Below are 23,361 nucleotides of genomic sequence, written 5' to 3'. Positions count from 1 at the left end.
TTGATTAAACGACGCCTTATTTTCCTAAGAACGCCCTTATTTAGTATAGAAACATATAATATTGCCCTTTTAATATTCACCCAAATCTAATATATATATATATATATATATATATATATATATATATATATATATATATATATATATATATATATATATATATATATATATATATATATATATATATATATATATATATATATATATATATATATATATTTACACTCAAATGAGAAGGGGACTTAAAATGAGAAGAATGAGAAGGAATCTGAACCAACCAAATCAACGATTAAGATGAAGCTGAGATTTTTTTTATTTTTTTCTTCTGATTTTCGATCTTCTCCGATACAAATCCCAACTTCCAGTAAACCTCAATTTTCTCTCTCTTACTAATTATTCTACCATGGGATCAACATCCCCAACCTCTTTATTGTCTCTCTCCTCCCCTCGGCCCAACTAGCCACCGCATCACCACCACCACCGTAATTTTGTCAACTTACGAATTTCGATTGAACTCCTAGCCACATTCTCTCTCCTTCTCAGCCACCACATCCTTGCAAACAAACCAATCTCATTTCCTCTGCCCAACCAACCACCGCAATTAATTCCGCCCAACCTGCAGCCAACTTTTGAATTTCCATATTCGAGCTTCATTTTCTCTCTCCTGTTCAATTCAAGCTTTCAACCATGGAAGTCAATATTCACCCACTCTTGTTTCTCTCTATCTCCCCAAAATATAAATAATTAAGTGCAATGTTCATGGAAATATGGCTAGTTAAATCATGAATACGCTCATTTGCAGAATTTGATTAAAAAAAATCGAAAATTTTGCTCATTTAATAATTTTTTTGCTCATTGTATGAAATGAGAATAATTTTTTTGCTCATTGTATGAAATGAGCAATTTTTTTGCTCATTGTATGAAATGAGCAATTTTTTTTGCTCATTGTATGAAATGAGCAATTGTTTTTGCTCATTGTATAAAATGAGCAATTTTTTTTGCTCATTGTAGAAAATGAGCAAAATATTTTTGCTCATTTGTACGAAATGAGCATTTTTCATCATCCCTCCTCTTCAATCCCCACTACTAAACACCATGAATAAAGAGAGGTCGAAAATATACATCTCACCCCAACAACAACAACATCAACAACTTTATAGCTCGAGCACGATAACAAGATCACAACTAGTTGAGGTTTTGTATTTTTTAACCTGGAGAATTTATTTGAAATAATAACCAGAATATTTAGAGTACATAAAGGAAAAATAATACTCCAACAATGAAGCTAATTTCACTACCAAAGTAACATCTAGTTTTATGAATTAAACAAAAATCAAAAAATATTTGAGATTGAGTTGCAATCACAGCAAGTCTCACTTGAAATACAAAGTAAAAATTATAGCGAATACCCAATTGAAGAGGAAATATAAGTTGGGCTTTCTATGTTTGAGAAGCAGATGACAATAGGTGTGTGGTAGAAGATGGAGGACACCATTAATGAAGTAGGAAGACATAAATAAATTAAAGTATTGTTGCCATGGAAGATGTAGATAATAAGATGCAGGAGCTGAGGTAGAAAATGGAGGAGAGAGAAAAGGGGGGGGGGGGTGGGTGGGTTTTGAAGCTTTGATTCTACTCCCTCCGTCCCGGAATACTTGACCTGTTTTCCTTATCGGGCCGTCCCTTAATACTTGACCTGTTTCTAAAAATGGAAATATTCTAACAATATTATATTATTTCTCACTCCACCCCTATTAACCCACCTACCCCCTACTCCATACAAAAAATAATTAAAAATTCAACCCCTACTCTCCCCCCAACTCCACCCCTTTACACATTTCCCACTAACTATATTAAAATAATACCCCACTATCAACTACTACCTATTAAATTAAATAAGTCAATTCAAGTCCCTTAAACTCTGTGCCGGTCAAACCGGGTCGAGTATTCCAGGACGGAGGGAGTAATTTTGTCCGTGTATTTTCTACTCCGTATTTTATTGTGTGTCATTGACACATTGTTGTCGATCGGTTCTGATTTTAATGACTGCGGTATTGCACGCGTTGAATTTCAGTCGTTAGATTAATCCATTTGTACAGTCAAGATTTTTTCTCATTCTTCCCATTATAAAGATTTTCTCATTGGAGGGGGACCCTATATATATATATATATATATATATATATATATATATATATATATATATATATAAATGAGGCATATTTGCTGAAATATTAGAGCGCCACCTAGGATTACTAATGGTTTCAGCCAATGAAAAATAAGATTTCTAATTTATTTTTGAATTAAAAAAATCGATTGTCATGTAGATAATTAATTAGGTGTCACGTAGATATTTTAATTAATTAATTACTAATATATACAACTCCATCTAAAATCAAACACTATAATAATTTAAAAAAATCTAAAATAAAATTCATTCAAAATCAAACACTAATCTAAAATAAAAATAAACAAAATTCATTATCCAATATTAGAGCTCCATGTAGGGAATCTAATGGTTTCGGCCAATGAAAAATAAGATTTCAAAATTAATTTCGAATTAAAAAAGTCGAGTGCCACGTAGATAAATAATTAAACGCCACGTAGATATTTTAATTAATTAATTAATAATATTACGCATATACAATTTCATCCAAAAACAAACACTCTCATAAATTTTTATTTTTTTTAAATCTAAAATGAAATTTAATGCAAAATCAAAACCTAACATATATATATATATATATATATACTCCCTCCGTTCCATAATGTTCCTCACTTTTCCATTATGCGCGATCTCCAATGCACTACTTTGACCGTTAATAATTTTAATTTCGTATTAGTAAAAAATATAAAAAATTGATATTTAGAAAATTTATATTGAAACTAATCCAATGATATCCCACAAGTTAACATTTATACTCTTAATCATATTATTAATTACGGTCAAAGTTTTAAAAACTTTGACCAAATGAATAGTAAACCTGAGGAACATTATGGAACAGAGGGAGTATATATAAAGGAGGCATATTTGCTGAAATATTAAAGCGCCAACTAGGATTACTAATGGTTTCGGCCAATGAAAAATAAGATTTCTAATTTATTTTTGAATTAAAAAATCGAGTGCCGCGTAGATAATTAATTAGGTGCCACGTAGATATTTAAATTAATTAAACGTTCTAAAATCAAACGTTCTAATAATTAAAAAATAAATCTAAAATAGAATTCATCAAAAATCAAACACTAATATAAAAAAAAAAAAAATTCAATCCAAAATCAAACATTAATCCAATATTAGAGCGCCACGTAGAAAATCTAATGGTTTCGGCCAATGAAAAATAAGACTTCAAAATTATTTTTTAATTAAAAAGTCGAATGCCACGTAGATAAATAATTAAGTGCCACGTAGATATTTTATAAATTAATTATTAATATTTCTTAAATACAATTTCATCCAAAATCAAACACTATAATGAATAAAAAATAAATCTAAAATGAAATTTAATCCAAAATAAAAAAAATCCAATCTAATCTAATATGAGTTTTATTTTAACGTACAAATTAATAGAAACGCATCGCACGGGCTAAAATCTAGTAATAATAATAGTAATAATAATAAAAATAATAGAAATAATAACAACAATAATAATAATAGTTAAAAATAATATAATTATATTATAATAATAGTTAAAAATAATATATTAACAAAAATAAAAATAATGTATTCTCTTCAAAGGTGAATTATCCCATCTTCATTTGAAGCAAACACTGATTCAATTCGAAGATGAGCGCTACCCTACCCACGCACAGAAATTGCACGAAGGCCATGGTTGCACCGCACAAATTATGCGCCGACAACATGACCACCGCGCAGATCTTGTGCGCGGTCGTCGTGTTCCCGGTGCACAATCAGTTTCCATGACTTTCGGGCAATTTCTGTGCGCGACCAAGACACAAAAAGAAATTGTTCTATTTCTTACTTCCGACGGCGACGGTGGATGAGGTTGCGACGAAGGCGACTATCGGGATGCTTTGGCTTATGGTGATAATGCTTTTCGCGAATGCTCTATCGCTATGGTACTATTCTCGCTTCTTCACTTCACACCGTCATCATTTCTCTGTTCTTGCTACGGTGATGGTACTATGAGCAATGGACCAATGGTGATAGTGTGAAGGGAATAAGATGGTAGTTGGCCGGAGGTGCTCGAACCTGACGGAAGGAGTAGGGAGGGTGTAAAAGTTGGGTGAACATGGAAGGGGGGTTAATTTGTTTAAGGGTAAAAACGTACTTTTCACGATAAAAATGCGGGCGATTTTAGCTTACACGGGCGCCGAATAACCATACACTTGATTAAGGTGGTGACATAGTTCTACCTATGAGTCCATGAGAACCATACGTAAGGTAGTGTTTTATCATTAAGCGAAAAGAAAGCTGATGGTGAAATATTCATCCTTAACCAATGATTTCCAAATGATACATCCAAAGGAACTGCATGCAGGCTTCGTTTGATTTTGCGTAAAACGTTTTAAGTGAAAAAAATGTAATTTAATGTAAAATATTTTTGAAGGAAATAAAAATTCCAAAATACTTCGTGTTTGGTTCCTTACAAAAAATATTCAAATAGAAAAGGAAAATTGACGTTGGTGGATGAGGATTGACGGGTAGGTAAGAAAAGTGAAAAAGTGATATGGAAGATGGTTTCCACCCTTGAAGGACTTATTGGAAATAGATTTGCTTCTCTTGCCATAATAAACTGTTATAATTAAACGCGTGCCACGAACGATGAGAACAAACCCACAAATATAATATAGGACAAATAGCAAAGACAATAATAAAATAAACAAGTGTTTATGAGGAAATTTAGATTTCCTCCCCTCAAATATTATCGTATTATTAAGTTCCTACAAAATAACACAATAACCCCTCAATTGATGATTCCTCTCACCAATGTATTTCCCCCTCTTATTTTCTAGCTAGGCCTAAACCCCCTTTTATAGGCTAAACTAGAAACACGTCTACTAGAATTATACTTGCTCCTCAAGTCTAAATAATTCTAGAGATTGTTACATACCAAAATATATCTACTTTCCTAATTACAATTCTAATTAAACTAGGAAACAAGATATTAAATCAAACAAGTCCTTTTCGTATTTTTTCAACTTAACTAAGTTGTGTTTATTTCCTAACAAACCTTCCCTTAAACTCAACTTAGTCTCTTCGCGAACTAACGAACAACTTTCGGAGCTTGCCTTCCCTTGAGCCAAAATTTGTCCCTCATTACCTCCTTCAAGTATGAAGAGATTTTGTTTGTTATGTCGTCCCTTCAAGATCACACTCCTAGCCTTGGTGACCTCCAAACGACCTCCCTCAATATGAATAGCATAACCCAAGCCATCCAAACGACCCAAAGATATAAGATTGCGATCAAGTCTCGAAATGTACCTCACCTCTCGTACTTTTCGAGTCTTCCCATCATGTGCCTTGATCTCAACCTCACCTATACCCTCAACCTTAGCCTCTTCCCCGTTAGGCAAGGTAACACACAATCCATCATTTTGCTTATAAGAAGTAAACCACTCCTTCCTACAACAAATATGTTGTGAGCATCCCGAATCTAAAATCCAACCCTGTTTTGGATCTTTACTCTCCTCCACCATTAGAGCCATATCCTCATCAATAGAAATACTAGCAGCACCTCTAACCCTTCTGTGAGGGGGTCGAAAAAGCACGAGGCTAATGCGTGACCTCATCCCTCGTGGGTCTGACGCTTCTTTTTGTCAAATCAAGTGTAATTGGATTTCCTGTGAGTTTACACCCAATTGACTAGTAATATAGGAGTCGCCATTCAGTTTTTAACGACGATGAGAAAAACTGACAAAACCCGATTATCGTGACATAAAGGGAGTACAATTATGTTTGACCACGACGGCCGTAGGTTCCCTTGTGATCCCTGGTGGTGGGGATCGCTCAACGTACACCCGCAGGGTAGAGATTGAGGGTTCGGGGGACTGTAACTACCGAGAGGAGTACTCGCTCTTCGATAACTCCAGAGGCAGGATATCCTTACTAGCTCAGCATAAATAATTGAAGGGACATGCGTTAACTATTAAACTAATCTGAGTTGATTTTAATAATATGCAACATATAGTACTAGATCGAGCTCGATTATCTGATTTAGATTGTTTTAAGGGACCTAGCATGATAATCCAATTTCCCAAAAATATCATATTTATTGAGCGTGATCGAACAATCAGATTTTAGTTAGTTTAACAGTTCATAAAAGGGCGAGGAAAGCAATTAAACCATGGAAAAGGGACACATTACGACGCACCCTTGAGAGGTGCGTCACGGTTCTCAGAAAACTAACCACTTTGACTTTGCTATTTCTCCTTTTATTTAACGAATCTCAAATTATGGGACAGGATACGTTATGTTCGATTTATGGATCGATTGCGACAGAACGCGTGATCAGTTTTGCAGCGTGAGGCTTAGGCTTAGGGGTTTAGAGTCAACACTCAGAATAATAATTGTGTGTTGTTGTTTTCACGTCGAACTTAAGGCCCTATTTATAGAAAAGAGTTCGTGGAAAGATAGAATTGCAGAACTCTAATCAACGAGGAATTAGGAAAAAAACACGTACCAGGTATTTTCAGCGCCCAGGCCTGGGCGTCAAAGATTTCGGCGCCCAGCTCTGGGCGTTGAAAATAGGATCCATGCAATTTCAGCGCCCAGGGCTGGGCGTTGAAATTGATGTTTGGGCTGTTTTCTTAGTCAGATTCGGATTCCTAGAATCCGGAGTGTTTGAGACTTAATCGAGTCTTTTAGTGCGTATTATGTTAGGTTATGATACATATGACAAAACATAAATCATGCGGAAAAACCTTAATGCCAGGAAACATATTATTTACACATAATCATTTAGCATAGTATAGATGCATACACTTTGTAGCGTGCCTTCCCTAGCTGCGCCCGAACCGAACAAGAACAAGTCTTTAGGACTCCAAGTGTCGTCCCTCCGTAGATAGTCCACAGTACGTCCGGATCCGCCTCAAGATTGACCAACTAGAATCGCCCTTAAGGTGCTTAGGAATTTTCGGCTATTAGTGCAAGAGAGTGGCTGAATTTTCTTTCAAAAACTTACCCTTTAAATACTTCAATCGTGCGTATAAATTATGACCCTAGGCCCTTATTTATAGAGGTTTGGAAAGGGAATTGGAATCCTAGTAGGATACGATTTAATTAAACTTAGAATCCTACAAGGACTCTAATTAAATAATCCTAATAGGAATAGGAATTTAATCACACACAAAATCCTAATAGATTTAGGAATTGTGCATGGACACAAACACACACGCACGGAGCCACGAGGGCGCCCGCACGCGTGCGCTCGGCCCACGCAGCCCACGCTGGGCAGCATTGCCTTGGCGCGCTGGGCCAACCTTGCGGTGGGCCAGGCGCTGCCTTGGGCTGGGCGTGCGCGTGTCCTTGATTGCTGGGCGATGGTCTGGCTTCGTGTTGGGCCTTCGTCCGACAGGCCTCGTCCGATGCTTATTCGTACGATACGCTTCCGATTAAATTTCCGGTTCCGGAATTCATTTCCGATACGAACAATATTTAATATTTCCGATTCCGGAATTAATTTCCGTTTCGAACAAATATTTAATATTTTCGTTTCCGGAATTATTTTCCGATTCCGATAATATTTCCGATTCTGACAATATTTCCGTTTCCGGCAATATTTCCGATTCCGGCAATATTTCCATTTCCGATAATATTTTCCGATGCGTACCATGTTTCCGTTTCCGGCAACATCTACGATTTGGATAATATTTATATTTCCGATACGATCCATATTTCCGTTTCCGGCAATATCATCGTTTCCGGAGTATTCATTTCTTGCTTGTGACGATCTCAGCTCCCACTGAAACCAAGATCCGTCGATTCCGAATATCCATAGATAGAGTATTTAATGCCATTAAATACTTGATCCGTTTACGTACTATTTGTGTGACCCTACGGGTTCAGTCAAGAGTAAGCTGTGGATTAATATCATTAATTCCACTTGAACTGAAGCGGCCTCTAGCTAGGCATTCAGCTCACTTGATCTCACTGAATTATTAACTTGTTAATTAATACTGAACCGCATTTATTAGACTTAACATTGAATGCATACTTGGACCAAGGGCATTATTTCCTTCATATTAACCTTGTGACGGAATGCGTTTGGGCCCGTTACGAACTCTAGGCTCATTAGGATTTTAATTAATACGTAACTCTTATTTTCGAATCGTATTAGGAACAGGATTCTTCTCGCAATTTCTATCTCATTTAGGATTTATGTTGGAGTGCAACACCTAATTCTGACAGGTTTCTATCTTTTATGACTTGCCACTTTTAACAACTACCCATTACGGCAGTTACTATTTTTAGCAGGTTTCCATAAATAGCAGGTTTCTATAAATAGCAGGTTTCGGGTGAAATGAAAAGGGGAATTGAGATTCGTTATTTTATAGGAGATGCGTTGTCAAGTGGAGATTTATGTTTTCATCATCGAACCTTCCCTTTCGGGAATGGGGGCAAAATATGGAGAAATTGAAGCTTCGAATTGTCATCTCTATTATTAGATCTTGATACTAGCAAGGTACCAATCTCCTTTTCACATTAATTTTTGATTGAATTTTGTTTTTGCCCTTTTTTTTCTTAACGTGTTCATGATTTGAGGATGCTTTGACTTCTTCGCTAATGTCGACAATATGTTGCTTGTCCAATTAATTCGATTTTTTGGGGAAAATTGGGTGTTCTGCTTATTGATTTATTTTGATCTTCAGTCAATAAGGTTCATCTCTGACATGAGTGGTGACTGTATTCGTAATGAAAAGACGCCGGCGTTAGGATCTCGGTGGCGAAAAACCTCGTCGTTTGACATTTGTAGATCTAAATAAGTAAGTTTCATTTTATTGTCTTTTTTTCATCTAACAAAAGGTCATTTTAGTTAATAATGTTTAGAATCTGAATATTTTTAAAAATTAACTTTCAGATCTGGAGTTTAATTTTTATCTAAATTGTTGTTTTGCTTTTGTTCATTTTTAGGTAATTTTTGGAAAAATGAAATAATATATTTCTTTCTGGCTTATAATCTTTTTTTTCTTATTTCTTTCTGGTTTATAATTGTTTTTTTCATGCCAATTGTTTTATGATTTTTTTCTTATTATTGTGTCTATATTTCTTATTGAAGGATCTTCAATTTTGTTTTACTGTTATTTGCTCATAAGATGATGTCTTGCTTTCTTTTTTTTTTTTTTTTGCAGGTGTGTAATGGATGAGAGATTCATTAGTTAGAAGAATTAAAACATACGTTGTCAATTTGTTTATTTTACTTTGCGTGATTTGATTTATTCAACTTTGTAAGATACTCCTACTTTGTACTTATAATGTAATACGAGTAGTATAGAAACTCATATCTATAATTCTTGTATTCCTTATTTGATTAATAATAATGACACATGTTTAGTATATCAAGGTTTTTATCTCCAAAACTTTAATATTATGTGCGCACTTATCAAGACCCAAACAATAGGAAAGAAAAAGAAAATTATACAAAAATGCAATTTCCAACAAACTATTGAGGGGGGCAATAGTTATTGTACGCCTCAACAGGTCCCCAATATTATGCTACTTAATGGGTCTGTTGAGGGGGGCATTAGCTAAGCCCGCCTCAACAAGTCACATTTTGAGGCGAACAATGCCCGCCTCAATAGCTACAGACCTGTTGAAGCCCCCTCTGTTGAAGCGAGCAATGTCCGCCTCAACAAGGCCTAAAAGCCCGCCTCAATAGGGTTTTTTTCCACTAGTGTCGTTTGATAGGTGATTACCTGAGCGTTGCCTTTATAGCCTCCTTTTACGGTGCGACGGTTGGTCAACGTCAAAGCAACCAGTTCTCAAACAAGTAATCTCAAATCACTCAGGTATTGAGGATTTAGTGTCTAATAATTTTAATGAAATTTACTTATGACAGATTTTCATCTCTTACAGTAATGTTTCATAGGTCTGTCCGATACTAGTATTCCCAAAGTAAGTATCTATGCAAATGATTATGACATTGCCATGTCCACATAGTTCAAGAAACAGAACTACTAGTCATCTTGCATTCTTGTCGTCTAACGTTTTCTATGCGTCCAATTTTATAGAAAACTCCGACCAGGGACCATTTTCAACTTTTGACATTCAAGTTCACTTGATAGACATTTCTTAGTCACAAGACTGGTCCTGACAGTCTATCTTGAATATATCGTCAAATTCAAGGGACTCATCATTTAATAAACCACAAATTAAATGGAAAAATGAATTCTATTCATTTATTGTGAATGATTTAACCAACAATGTTTTACAAAGATTTAAACTCTAAAACTTTAAAACATTAAATAAGGACATCAAAGCCATTCTCCAATATGCTTGATTCCCATAGATGCAATGTGCGAGTTGTGCTTCGCCTGCGGCATAGGTTTAGTCAATGGATCTGATATGTTGTCATCAGTTCCAATCTTGCTTATCTCGACTTCTTTTCTTTCAACGAACTCTCGTAGAAGGTGAAATCTACGAAGTACATGCTTGACTCTTTGGTGGTGTCTAGGCTCCTTTGCCTGTGCAATAGCTCCGTTGTTATCACAATACAGGGCTATTGGTCCTTTAATGGAGGGGACTACACCTAGTTCACCTATGAACTTCCTTAGCCATATAGCTTCCTTTGCTGCTTCATGTGCAGCAATGTACTCCGCTTCAGTTGTAGAATCCGCAATGGTGCTTTGCTTAGCACTTTTCCAGCTTACTGCACCTCCGTTAAGGCAGAAGACAAACCCAGACTGTGATCTGAAATCATCTTTGTCGGTTTGGAAACTTGCGTCCGTATAGCCTTTAACAATTAATTCATCATCTCCACCATAGACCAGGAAGTCATCTTTGTGCCTTTTCAGGTACTTTAGAATATTCTTGGCAGCAGTCCAATGTGCCTCTCCTGGGTCTGACTGGTATCTGCTCGTAGCACTGAGTGCGTACGCAACATCCGCGCGTGTACATATCATAGCATACATTATTGAACCAATCAATGATGCATATGGAATCCCATTCATTCGTCTACGCTCATCAAGTGTTTTTGGGCACTGAGTCTTGCTTAGAGTTATTCCATGAGACATGGGTAGGTAGCCTCGCTTGGAGTCCGCCATTTTGAACCTATCAATTACTTTATTGATATAAGTGCTTTGGCTAAGTCCAATCATCTTTTTAGATCTATCTCTGTAAATCTTGATGCCCAATATGTACTGTGCTTCTCCTAGATCCTTCATCGAAAAACATTTCCCAAGCCAAATCTTGACAGAGTTCAACATAGGAATGTCATTTCCGATAAGTAATATGTCGTCGACATATAATACTAGGAAAGAAATTTCCCTCCCACTGACCTTCTTGTATACACAAGATTCGTCTGCGTTCTTGATGAAACCAAAGTCACTGACTGCTTCATCAAAACGTATATTCCAGCTCCTGGCTGCCTGCTTCAATCCGTAGATTGATTTCTTTAGCTTGCATACCTTTTTAGCATTCTTTGGATCCTCAAAACCTTCAGGCTGTGTCATGAACACAGTTTCTGTTAAAACACCGTTTAAGAAAGCGGTTTTGACATCCATCTACCATATTTCGTAATCGTAATATGCAGCGATTGCTAACATTATTCATCGTAATCCACACCGTGGACTTGCCTGTAACCTTTTGCAACCAATCTAGCTTTGAAAACTTCAAGTTTCCCATCCTTGTCCTTTTTCAGTTTGAAAACCCATTTGCTTCCAATGGCTTGGTAGCCATCTGGCAAATCGACCAAATCCCATACTTGGTTTTCAGACATGGAGTCTAATTCAGATTGCATGGCTTCTTGCCATTGCTTGGAGCTAGGGCTCGTCATAGCTTGTTTGTAAGTCGCATGTTCATCACTTTCAAGTAATAGAACGTCATAGCTCTCGTTCGTCAAAATACTTAAGTACCTTTCCGTTTGAGATCTATATCTTTGCGATCTACGCGGGGTAACATTTCTAGATTGACCATGATTCTCACCAGATTCTTCTAAAGATCTCTGAGTTTCATCCTGAATGTCATCTTGAGCATTCTCTAGAGTTTGTTGTTCGACTCGAATTTCTTCGAGGTCTACTTTTCTCCCACTTGTCATTTTGGAAATGTGATCTTTCTCCAAAAAGACACCATCTCGAGCAACAAACACCTTGTTCTCAGATGTATTGTAGAAGTAATACCCCTTTGTTTCCTTTGGATAGCCCACAAGGATACATTTGTCAGATTTCGGATGAAGTTTGTCTGAAATTAATCGGTTGACGTATACTTCACATCCCCAAATCTTAAGAAAAGACACATTTGGAGGCTTTCCAAACCATAACTCATATGGAGTCTTTTCGACAGCTTTAGACGGAGCTCTATTTATAGTGAGTGCAGTTGTATTTAGTGCATGTCCCCAAAATTCTATTGGAAGTTCGGCCTGACCCATCATTGACCTGACCATGTCTACCAAGGTTCTGTTCCTCCGTTCCGACACACCATTCCATTGTGGTGTTCCAGGAGGAGTCAATTCTGACAGAATTCCACATTCTTTCAGATGGTCATCAAATTCATAGCTCAGATATTCACCGCCTCTATCAGACCGCAGTGCCTTAATTTTCTTGCCTAATTGATTCTCTACTTCATTCTGAAATTCTTTGAATTTGTCAATGGATTCAGACTTATGCTTCATTAGGTAGACATAACCATATCTACTGAAGTCATCAGTGAAAGTGATAAAGTAGCTGAAACCACCTCTAGCATTTGTACTCATTGGTCCACATACATCTGTATGGATTAAACCCAATAGTTCAGTTGCTCTTTCTCCAACTTTAGAGAAAGGTTGCTTTGTCATTTTGCCAAGTAAACATGATTCGCATTTACCATAATCCTCTAAGTCAAATGGTTCTAGAATTCCTTCCTTTTGAAGTCTTTCTAAGCGTTTCAAGTTAATATGGCCTAATCGACAATGCCACAGATAGGTGAGATCTGAATCATCCTTTTTGGCCTTTTTGGTATTTATGTTATAAACTTGTTTGTCGTGATCTAATAAATAAAGTCCATTGACTAATCTAGCAGATCCATAAAACATCTCTTTAAAATAAAACGAACAACTATTGTCTTTTATTAAAAAGGAAAATCCCTTAGCATCTAAGCAAGAAACTGAAATGATGTTTTTAGTAAGACTTGGAACATGGAAACATTCTTCCAGTTCCAAAACTAGCCCAGATGGCAACGACAAATAATAAGTTCCTACAGCTAATGCAGCAATCCGTGCTCCATTTCCCACTCGTAGGTCGACTTCTCCCTTGCTTAACTTTCTACTTCTTCTTAGTCCCTGTGGATTGGAACATAAGTGTGAGCCACAACCTGTATCTAATACCCAAGAAGTTGAATTAGCAAGTATACAGTCTATAACGAAAATACCTGAAGATGGAACGATTGTTCCGTTCTTCTGATCTTCCTTTAGCTTCAAGCAATCTCTCTTCCAATGCCCCTTCTTCTTGCAGTAGAAGCATTCGGATTCAGAAGTGGGTTGACTGACCTTCCTCTTTTCAGACTTGGCGCCAGTTTGCTTAGTTGGGCTGGCCTTGTTGCCACCTTTCTTAGCATTCCTCTTCTTTCCAGATTTCTTGAACTTGCCCCCACGCACCATAAGCACATCTTGCTTATCACTTTTGAGCGTCTTTTCAGCGGTTTTCAGCATACCGTGAAGCTCAGTGAGCGTTTTGTCCAGACTATTCATACTGTTGTTCAGTTTGAACTGGTCATACCCGTTATGAAGAGAATGGAGGATGGTGTCTACAGCCATTTCCTGAGAGAATTGCTGATCCAGCCGACTCATATTCTCAATGAGTCCAATCATTTTGAGAACATGTGGACTTACGGGCTCGCCTTTCTTAAGCTTGGTCTCAAGAATTTGCCTATGAGTCTCGAATCTTTCGACTCGAGCCAGATCTTGGAACATGTTCTTTAACTCACTGATGATTGTGAAAGCATCTGAGTTGATGAACGTTTTCTGCAGATCTGCACTCATGGTGGCGAGCATTAGACATTTCACATCCTTGTTGGCATCAATCCAACGATTGAGGGCTGCCTGAGTGACCCCGTCGCCTGCGGCTTCGGGCATCGCCTCTTCCAGGACATACTCCTTTTCTTCCTGCATAAGAACTATTTGCAAGTTCCTTTGCCAGTCAAGGAAGTTTTTCCCGCTCAACTTCTCCTTTTCGAGAATTGGTCGAATGTTGAATGAATTGTTGTTTGCCATAATTAAAACTACAATTGAAAAGAATAAACAAATAAATAACCATTCACAGTTTCTCTTAATAAACTTAAATTCTAGCATACATGCATAATTCAATGTTCATTAAGCATTTTATTCAAGTTATGTGTTCCGGCAGGTGTGAATAAAATGATTCCAAGACCCTAAAACCATTGAAGAATTAAGCACAGTTTGTCGACTCAATTCTAAAACATTTTAGGTAAGCAAAAGCCTTTTGCTAATAGTCTAGAAACTATTCTTGGTTGATAGGCACGTCTAAGAACTTATTAGGTAAACCTATCGATTTTGCCACGACATAAAAGGACTCCTTACTTATATCGTTGAGTTTCACCAAAACTAACATGTACTCACAATTATTTCTGTACCTTGCCCCTTTAGGACCAATAAGCTGTTAGGTTATGATACATATGACATTTACATAGATCATGCGGAAACAACCATTAACCCAGGAAACATATTATTTACACATAATCATATAGCATAATTAGATGCATACTCTTTGTTGCGTGCCTTCCCTAGCTGCGCCCGAACCGAACAAGAACAAGTCTTTTAGGACTCCAAGTGTCGTCCCTCCGTAGATAGTCCACAGCACGTCCGGATCCGCCTTAAGATTGACCAACTAGAATCGCCCTTAAGGTACTAGAAAATTCGGCACTTTTATGAGCAAGATGTGTTTTAATTTTCTCTCAAAAAACTCACTTTTGAATACTTTGAAACTTGTGTATAAATTATGACCCCTAGGCCTTTATTTATAGAGTTATGGAAAAGGAATCGTAATCCTAGTAGGATGCGAATTAATTGGAATTAGAATTCTACATGAATTCTACTTAATCAATTTATCCAATAGGAATAGACATTTAATCATACACTGACTCTTGCAGATTCAGGAATCTCGCATGAGCTCAAACTCACACACACACGGCAGCCACAAGGGCTGCCCACGCATGCGAGCAGCAGCCCACGCAGCGCGGCCCACGCATGCGCGGCCTTGTGCGCGCTGGGCTGTGGCGTGCGTGCTTGCTGGGCGATGGCCTGGCTTCGTGCTGGGCCTTCGTCCGGCAGGCCTCGTCCGATGCTAATTCGTACGATACGCTTCCGATTAAATTTCCATTTCCGGAATCTATTTCCGATACGAACAATATTTAATATTTCCGATTCCGGAATTAATTTCCGTTTCGAACAAATATTTAATATTTCCGTTTTCGGAATTATTTTCCGATTCCGGCAATATTTCCGATTCTGACAATATTTCCGTTTCCGGCAATATTTCCGATTCTGGTAATATTTCCATTTCCAATAATATTTTCCGATACGTACCATGTTTCCGTTTCCGGTAACATCTACGACTTGGATAATATTCATATTTCCGATACGATCCATATTTCCGTTTCCGGCAATATCATCGTTTCCGGAGTATTCATTTCTTGCCTGTGACGATCTTAGCTCCCACTGAAACCAAGATCCGTTGGTTCCGAATATTCATAGATGGAGTATTTAATGCCATTAAATACTTGATCCGTTTACGTACTATTTGTGTGACCCTACGGGTTCAGTCAAGAGTAAGCTGTGGATTAATATCATTAATTCCACTTGAACTGAAGCGGCCTCTAGCTAGGCATTCAGCTCACTTGATCTCACTGAATTATTAACTTGTTAATTAATACTGAACCGCATTTATTAGACTTAACATAGAATGCATACTTGGACCAAGGGCATTATTTCCTTCAGTCTCCCACTTGTCCTTAGGGACAAGTGTGCATTTCCTAATTCCTTTGTCGCTCGATGCTTGCTCTTGAACATAAGGTAAGAGTTGTCATCCTTATTATGTCCAGAGGTGTTCCTCGGTTTCAGAGTTCAACTGATCAAATAAACAGATAATCATAGCCTATGATTCATCCGAGCACGGCCATGCATTTCACAGTTTCTAGCTCTCCGAGTGGCCTTGTACAACTTTTAAGCATCTCATCCCGATTTATGGGAGGACAATCCCAATCTTGCGATCTTGAGATTAGACTTCGTTTGATAGGTGATTACCTGAGCGTTGCCTTTATAGCCTCCTTTTACGGTGCGACGGTTGGTCAACGTCAAAGCAACCAGTTCTCAAACAAGTAATCTCAAATCACTCAGGTATTGAGGATTTAGTGTCTAATAATTTAATGAAATTTACTTATGACAGACTTTCATCTCTTACAGTAAAGTTTCATAGGTCTTGTCCGATACTAGTCTTCCCAAAGTAAGTATCTATGCAAATGATTATGACATTGCCATGTCCACATAGTTCAAGAAACAGAACTACTAGTCATCTTGCATTCTAATCGTCTAACGTTTTCTATGCGTCCAATTTTATAGAAAACTCCGATTAGGGACCATTTTCAACCTTTGACATTCAAGTTCACTTGATAGACATTTCTTAGTCACAGGACTGGTCCTGACAGTCCATCTTGAATATATCGTCAAATTTGAAGGGACTCATCATTTAATACTAAACCAAGATTAAATGGAATATGAAAATACATTTCATATATGATAAATGTTCAACCCCAATGTTTTACAAGCATGGGCCTCAAACCCATCTTCTAAAACAGTTCATGGAATTCAAAGCTATGCTTGATTTCCAGTGCTACAATGTGAGTGTTGCTTCTCACTTGTTGCATAGGTTTAGTTATCATGCTTTGCCAATCTTTAATATCCTTTTCATCGAATGTTCTTCGAGATATGATAATAAGATCTTTTCGAGTTTGTTTATTATGTGATCTAGTCTTTCTTACTTCGATGGTGGTTTTACTCATTTTGCAATGAAGAACCATCAAGTTAGCAGACGTTTTTCTTGCTTCAAGAGTGGTTCTACGCATCTTTCAATGAAGAATCATCAAGCCAGCAGATAGGTGATCTACCCAAGTTCAGTGAAGAACTTTAAACAACCCTGTTTTATTGCTTCTTAGGCAATAATTACTTTTACTTCAACTTTATAGGTTGCTAGTGATGCTTTGTTTGGAATTACTTATCCAAGCAGTTCACAGATATGTGGAATACTCTCAACTATATCTTAGAACATAGAAATCATTATTTTAATTTCCCACGCGACAACTCATGGTCTCCAACCCATGTTGCCATTTCAAAACACGATGCTCTATAGCTCGTCCTTGTCAATGGTTAACTCCAAAGGGGTCTTGCTTGATCCTTTGCCAGTGTTTCTGCGTGTAGCATCAATATTTAGCATATCTTTATTTCCTTGAATCAAGAACTATTCCTATGTACCTTTTCAAGTACCATAAGTATTCTTGATCTCAATCTAGTTGATCTTCACTTAGATCAATAGAGACTGGTATATGTTCGTCATGCCTAAAGTCATACGATACGTTTTTGGCGATCCTCATATTATATCATACATGATAAATTCTTTTGGAGAATAATTCCCAATTGAATTCTATTCATGTAACTTTTAGCTCATTCAATTTCAGTAGATACTGAATCCAGCTAAATTCTTTGACATATAATATAGGTGAAGAATCTCATTAGATTCTTTGATGTTTAACTTAGTAAATGCTTATACATAGTTCAAACATCCTTTACTTAGATTTATTCACATGGGTCGAATATCTCCAATGGAGACTTTCGTGTTTGATTTAGTAAATGCCATTTACTTAATCCAAAACAATATCATAAGATCTTTGTGAATAGATCTTAATACCCAGTATGTACTAAGTTTCGCCTTGGTCCGTCATTGATGAATAATCTCAAATCTAAGTATTTAGCATTTGAATGTTATTTCACAATAGAGAGATATGTGTGTGATACACATAGGACCAAATAAGTTTTTATGTACTCCCACTAAACTTCTTATACATCTATAAGAATCATGTACATTTTATGAAACTAAAATACTTATTAGCTTCACTAAAATACAGTTCCAACTCCCAATTGCTTGCTTAAATCTGTACTTAGATTTTATAAGCTAGCTTTCTCTTTCAAGCATTTATTTGGATCCACAAATCCTATGACATACCATGTACATAGTTTATTCCAACATTTGATTGAGGAATACGTTTTGTCATCCAATTGCTATATGTACCAATATGCAATCATTGCTTGAATTATAGACTTGAGCATTACGATTATGCATGAGGTTTCAACACAATCCATGCCATGAATTTGCTTGTAACCTTTAGCAACTAATCTAGCTTTGTGTGTGAACACAATTCCATGTTTGATGGTTTTTATCCTTAAAACAAACTTGCAACCAATAGGTGTGAAACTATTCTTGCAAATCAACAAAATTTCAATTTTGTCATCAAAACATTGAGTATGTTTTATGGCCTCTAACCATTTAAAACATTTGAGTCTATATATGGCCTCTAACCATTTTAGGGAATCTAGGTTTCGTCATAGCTTTCTTACAAGTCACAAACTCATTAATCTACATGATAATAGTTTGACTGCAAGTTGTAGGTTTCTTCACTATTTAATAGAAGAATCTCATAGTTTCATTGACCTGATCTCTATGTTTCTTTACTATCTAATAGAAGAATCTCATAGTTTCAGTGACTTGAATTCTATGCCTACTTGGGTATAGAACATCAAACATTAGAATATCAATAGCCACTTGAAAGTCCTTTGAATATTCTGTTCTCTTTGAAGCACTTGTAAAGTCTTCTAAGAGATATCTATTCTTTAAAGCCACTTCTAAAGTCCTTAAAGAATAAGTTCGGATTTTCTGAAGTACTTCGAAAAGCCTCCGGAATGTCCGTTTATGTTTGTTGTTCGCCTCGAAAACTTTCGAGGTCTATTTTCTCCCACTTGTCATTTTGGAAACGAATCTCCAAAAGGACATTATTTCGAGCAAACAAACATTATGTTCTCAAAAATTCGTGGTAGAAACAATACCCTTGTGTCTCATTTGAATAAATCACAATGAAACATATATCTAGACTTGGGCCTTAGTTTGTTGAATAACAAACACTAAGCTCCCACTGAGTTTAGCAACTCTTTAGATATATAATTGAAAAGATATCCTGAAATTACTTTTCAATAGCTTTGACGAATTTGGTTTAGTTTGGTGGTAGTTGAGCATTTTGTTTTAGAAATTATAGGAAAGTTTTTATGATCCATCATTGATCGAATCAAGTACTAATTGACTTCGATTATTCCAACTAAGATATGCCATATCTTATGGACCTAGATTGTGAAATTACAACACACAATCATTGATGATCATATTTGGTCTCAAGTAATCATCAACATGATCTAACCTAGATCTTTATGATTTCTTGCCAAGTGGATTTTATACTTCTGAATCTTTGAACTAGCCAAACAGATTCAACTTATATCACATTTGAGTAAATAAACCTACATTCACTCAAATCCATGCGAAATAATAAAGTCATAAAATCTTTCTTTAGCTTTGAACTCTATTGTCTAGGCGTTCTAACAATAGTTCACATCTTTTGTTACTTTCAACAAGTAAGACTAGCTTGTCTTAAGTTGATCTAGAAATCAACCAACTTTCAAAAGTCCATTAAAATAGAGTTTTTGAATGTTAACTTGTTGATATGGTCTAAGCAACAATGCCAAAGATTAGTGGAACTCAAATCAAGGGGTTGATTTGAACCTTAGTAAAGTTCTTTAAAGAGTTGTTTGTTTTAATCAAGCATATTGACTCAACCTGTAATTGACCATTTCATTCAAATAAACAAACAAACATTGTTTTTGTTCTTCTGAATGTGAGTCTTTCTGTGTTTGAAGCAGAAATTTAGGTATGCTGATTATGGAATAAAATAGCCATTTAGTTCCAGCCTTTGAAAGGACTTAAAACAAACTAGATGACCCTACAACTAATGTAGCATTTCCATGCTTCATTTCCCACTTGTAGGTCATTAGTGTATCCTAGCTTCATTTGTTTGAGTTATTACCGAAGTAAGAACCTCAAGCGGTATATGATACCAAGGAAGTTTGATTGCTAGGTCACTTCTCTTTAAACTTATAGGTAGAACCGGAATCGTAAATTCCTTTCATTTGTTCCTTTGTTTTCCTATTTCTTGTACCCTTTCTTATAGTCTTAAGAATTGAATTCTTTAGTGTTGACTTTTATACTTTGTTAGACATGTCCAATGTCACCCCAACAAGGTTCTTTACCATTTATGTTGAATATTTTGTTTCAACTAGATGATCTTACCAGAAGCTTCTAAAGTTCTCTAAGCATCGATCTATTCGAATGTCTAGGGACTAGACTCATTCGAGAATTAAATGGAAAAAGATATTAGGTTGTTAACCATTGGTAAAGCTGAGCGTGTTAAACTCAATGCTTCATGATCTCAAAACTACAGTGTATTTTGAATTCACAAGCACCAATTGGTTTGCCATTCGATTTTGATATTCGAAAACAACCATAAAAGTCGCTATAAGAAACGTACATTTTAAATTGCTCACTTTCTCTCTTTTCCGTGAATCGTTCTTGGATTCACTACCAATCGAGGAAATTTACTGTTACCTTTCTAAAAGGATTTATTGCAGTGCAAGATATTTAATTATAAACAATAATTAAAACATACATTGAAGCATGCAAAGTCTAAACATTTATCATGAATAATAACTTGAAAATAAAAGCAATCATGCAATTTAAACAAGTCATTAGCATTTTATTCGAATTATGTGTTCCGGCAGGTGTGAATAAAATGATTCCAAGATCCTAAAATCATTGAAGAACTAAGCACAGTTTGTCGACTTAATCCTAGAACATCTTAGGTAAGCAAAAGCCTTTTGCTAATAGTCTAGAAACTATTCTTGGTTGATAGGTACGTCTAAGAACTTATTAGGTAAACCTATCGAATTTGCCACGACATAAAAGGACTCCTTACTTATATCGTTGAGTTTCACCAAAACTAACATGTACTCACAATTATTTGTGTACCTTGCCCCTTTAGGACCAATAAGTAACACCTCGCTGAGCGAAAAACTATTACTAGATTGATGTAAAGGATATCCAAGCAAGTGTATATTTTGGCATGGCACCTTTTAACTCAATTTTTAAGTTTGGAACTTAAGGCTCTTACTATGTTGGTTAGATTTTAAGTGAACTAAAATCCTTAATCATGCAACATAATCAAGCTTTTGATCTCATGCATTTTAAGACATATTTAAAGCAATAAATAACTTAAAACATGCATAAGATATTTGTGATCTAGTATGGCCCGACTTCATCTTGAAGCTTTGACTTCAAAGTCCGTCTTGAAAATCTCTGTGGGAGGCACCATTTTCTTCAAATAGGATAAGTTATAACTAATTACAACTATTTGATGGTACGCAGACCATATTTGAATTGAAAAACAACTTTGGTACTTTAGACCAATTACATTCAAATTAATGGTACGCAGACCATATTTTCTATCCTATTTGGGCCATACTAGTCACTTCATAACCTGCAAAACAGTACATATACAATATATACCATTCACCCATTCATTATCATGAATGGCCCACATAGCTGGTTAGTAAAACACATTATGCATCACGTAAACATTTGCAGCAATTAATCAAGGGCACCAATAATCTACCAATTATTCAGTCCTTATTAATTCTAATCAAGTTGTTTTAACCTTAAGGATTTGTAGACCTAATCAAGAGTTTTATGACTAAAAAGCGCTCCCACTTAAACCAATAAATTCATATGCTTTACCAATTTTAAACATAAAAATGTATTTCTAGTCCAACCGGAAACATACAAATTTAATTAAAATTTAAAGCTCATATCAATTTATAATTGAATCCAAAATTTAATTTAATTTCAGTCGTATTTAAATTAATTCATGATTTTAATTTTAGTAAAATAATTAGAATAAATTCCATTTATTATAATTATAATATTCAAAATTAAAATCCAAAAATTAATTCAAATTATTAATTTTAAAATTAATTAAAATTACGTGAACTGAAATTTTCAAATTAAACATTCAAAACGATCTAATCGAAACGCAAACACCCTACGCGTTGCACGCCCATGGGCTGTACGCACACAGCCATTGCTGGCCATGTGCGCGCAGCCCATGCGCTCGTCGCATAGCTGCTGCTGTCCTATCCGCAAGCCTCCGCACAGCGCCCACCGCACGCGAGCTATCGCTCGCAGCGCGCGCGCGTTACCGCGCTCGCTGGTGCGCGAGATCGCTCGCTGGTGCGCGCGAGCCATCGCTCGCTGGGGCGCTGCATCGCTCGCTGGTGCGCGCGAGCCATCGCTCGCTGGCGCGCGAGATCGCGCGCTGGTGCGCGCGAGCAATCGCTCGCTGGCGCGCGAGATCGCTCGCTGGTGCGCGCGAGTGATGCTGTGCGCAGCGCTCGTGGCACGCGAGCTTGCGCTCGCTGCGCACGAGGCTGCGCGCTGTTATGCGAGGCAGCGCGCGCTGTGGCGCAGCTCGCTTGCTGCCCACACGCGACTGCCTTGGCTCGCCCCTCGCCCATGCCCATCCGTTCATTGCTCGTGGCACACGACACAAGGCAGGGCTGCTGCCTTGTGCTCGTGCACTACGCCCTTGCTCATTGCATTCGTGCCGCACGGGCGACGAGCTCCCTTGCTCGTCGTCGCATGCCCGCATTATACAACACCCCTTAAGGGTAACACGAAGCGTCCATTGCTTCGTGCGTGCAAGTTATTTGAACGAATCGCATAAAAATTTAAAATTTATATTTAAAATTAATGACAAATTAATAAATATTATTAATTTCATAATTTTAGGGCGAAAAAATCGAAAATTTATTATCCAATTGATTTCCGATTGATATGGATTCAAGTCTAGGTCATAAAAATTTAAAATTTATCGTAAATTTACAATTTTTATGGTGGTTTTTAATCATAGGTTTCTAATTAAATTACAATTAATTATGAAAATCAAATTAATTCTAAATTATTCTAATTTTTAACAAATTAATCATAATTACAAATTAGATTGCATAATTAACAAGACTAGGCATTCAAACTTGTTAAACATATGCAGTAGGTCA

The sequence above is a fragment of the Spinacia oleracea genome, chromosome 6 (genome assembly GCF_020520425.1).
Source record: "Spinacia oleracea cultivar Varoflay chromosome 6, BTI_SOV_V1, whole genome shotgun sequence".
Taxonomy (NCBI): domain Eukaryota; kingdom Viridiplantae; phylum Streptophyta; class Magnoliopsida; order Caryophyllales; family Amaranthaceae; genus Spinacia; species Spinacia oleracea.
The sequence above is the reverse complement of the archived record's forward strand: the minus strand, read 5'-3'. Positions refer to the sequence as shown.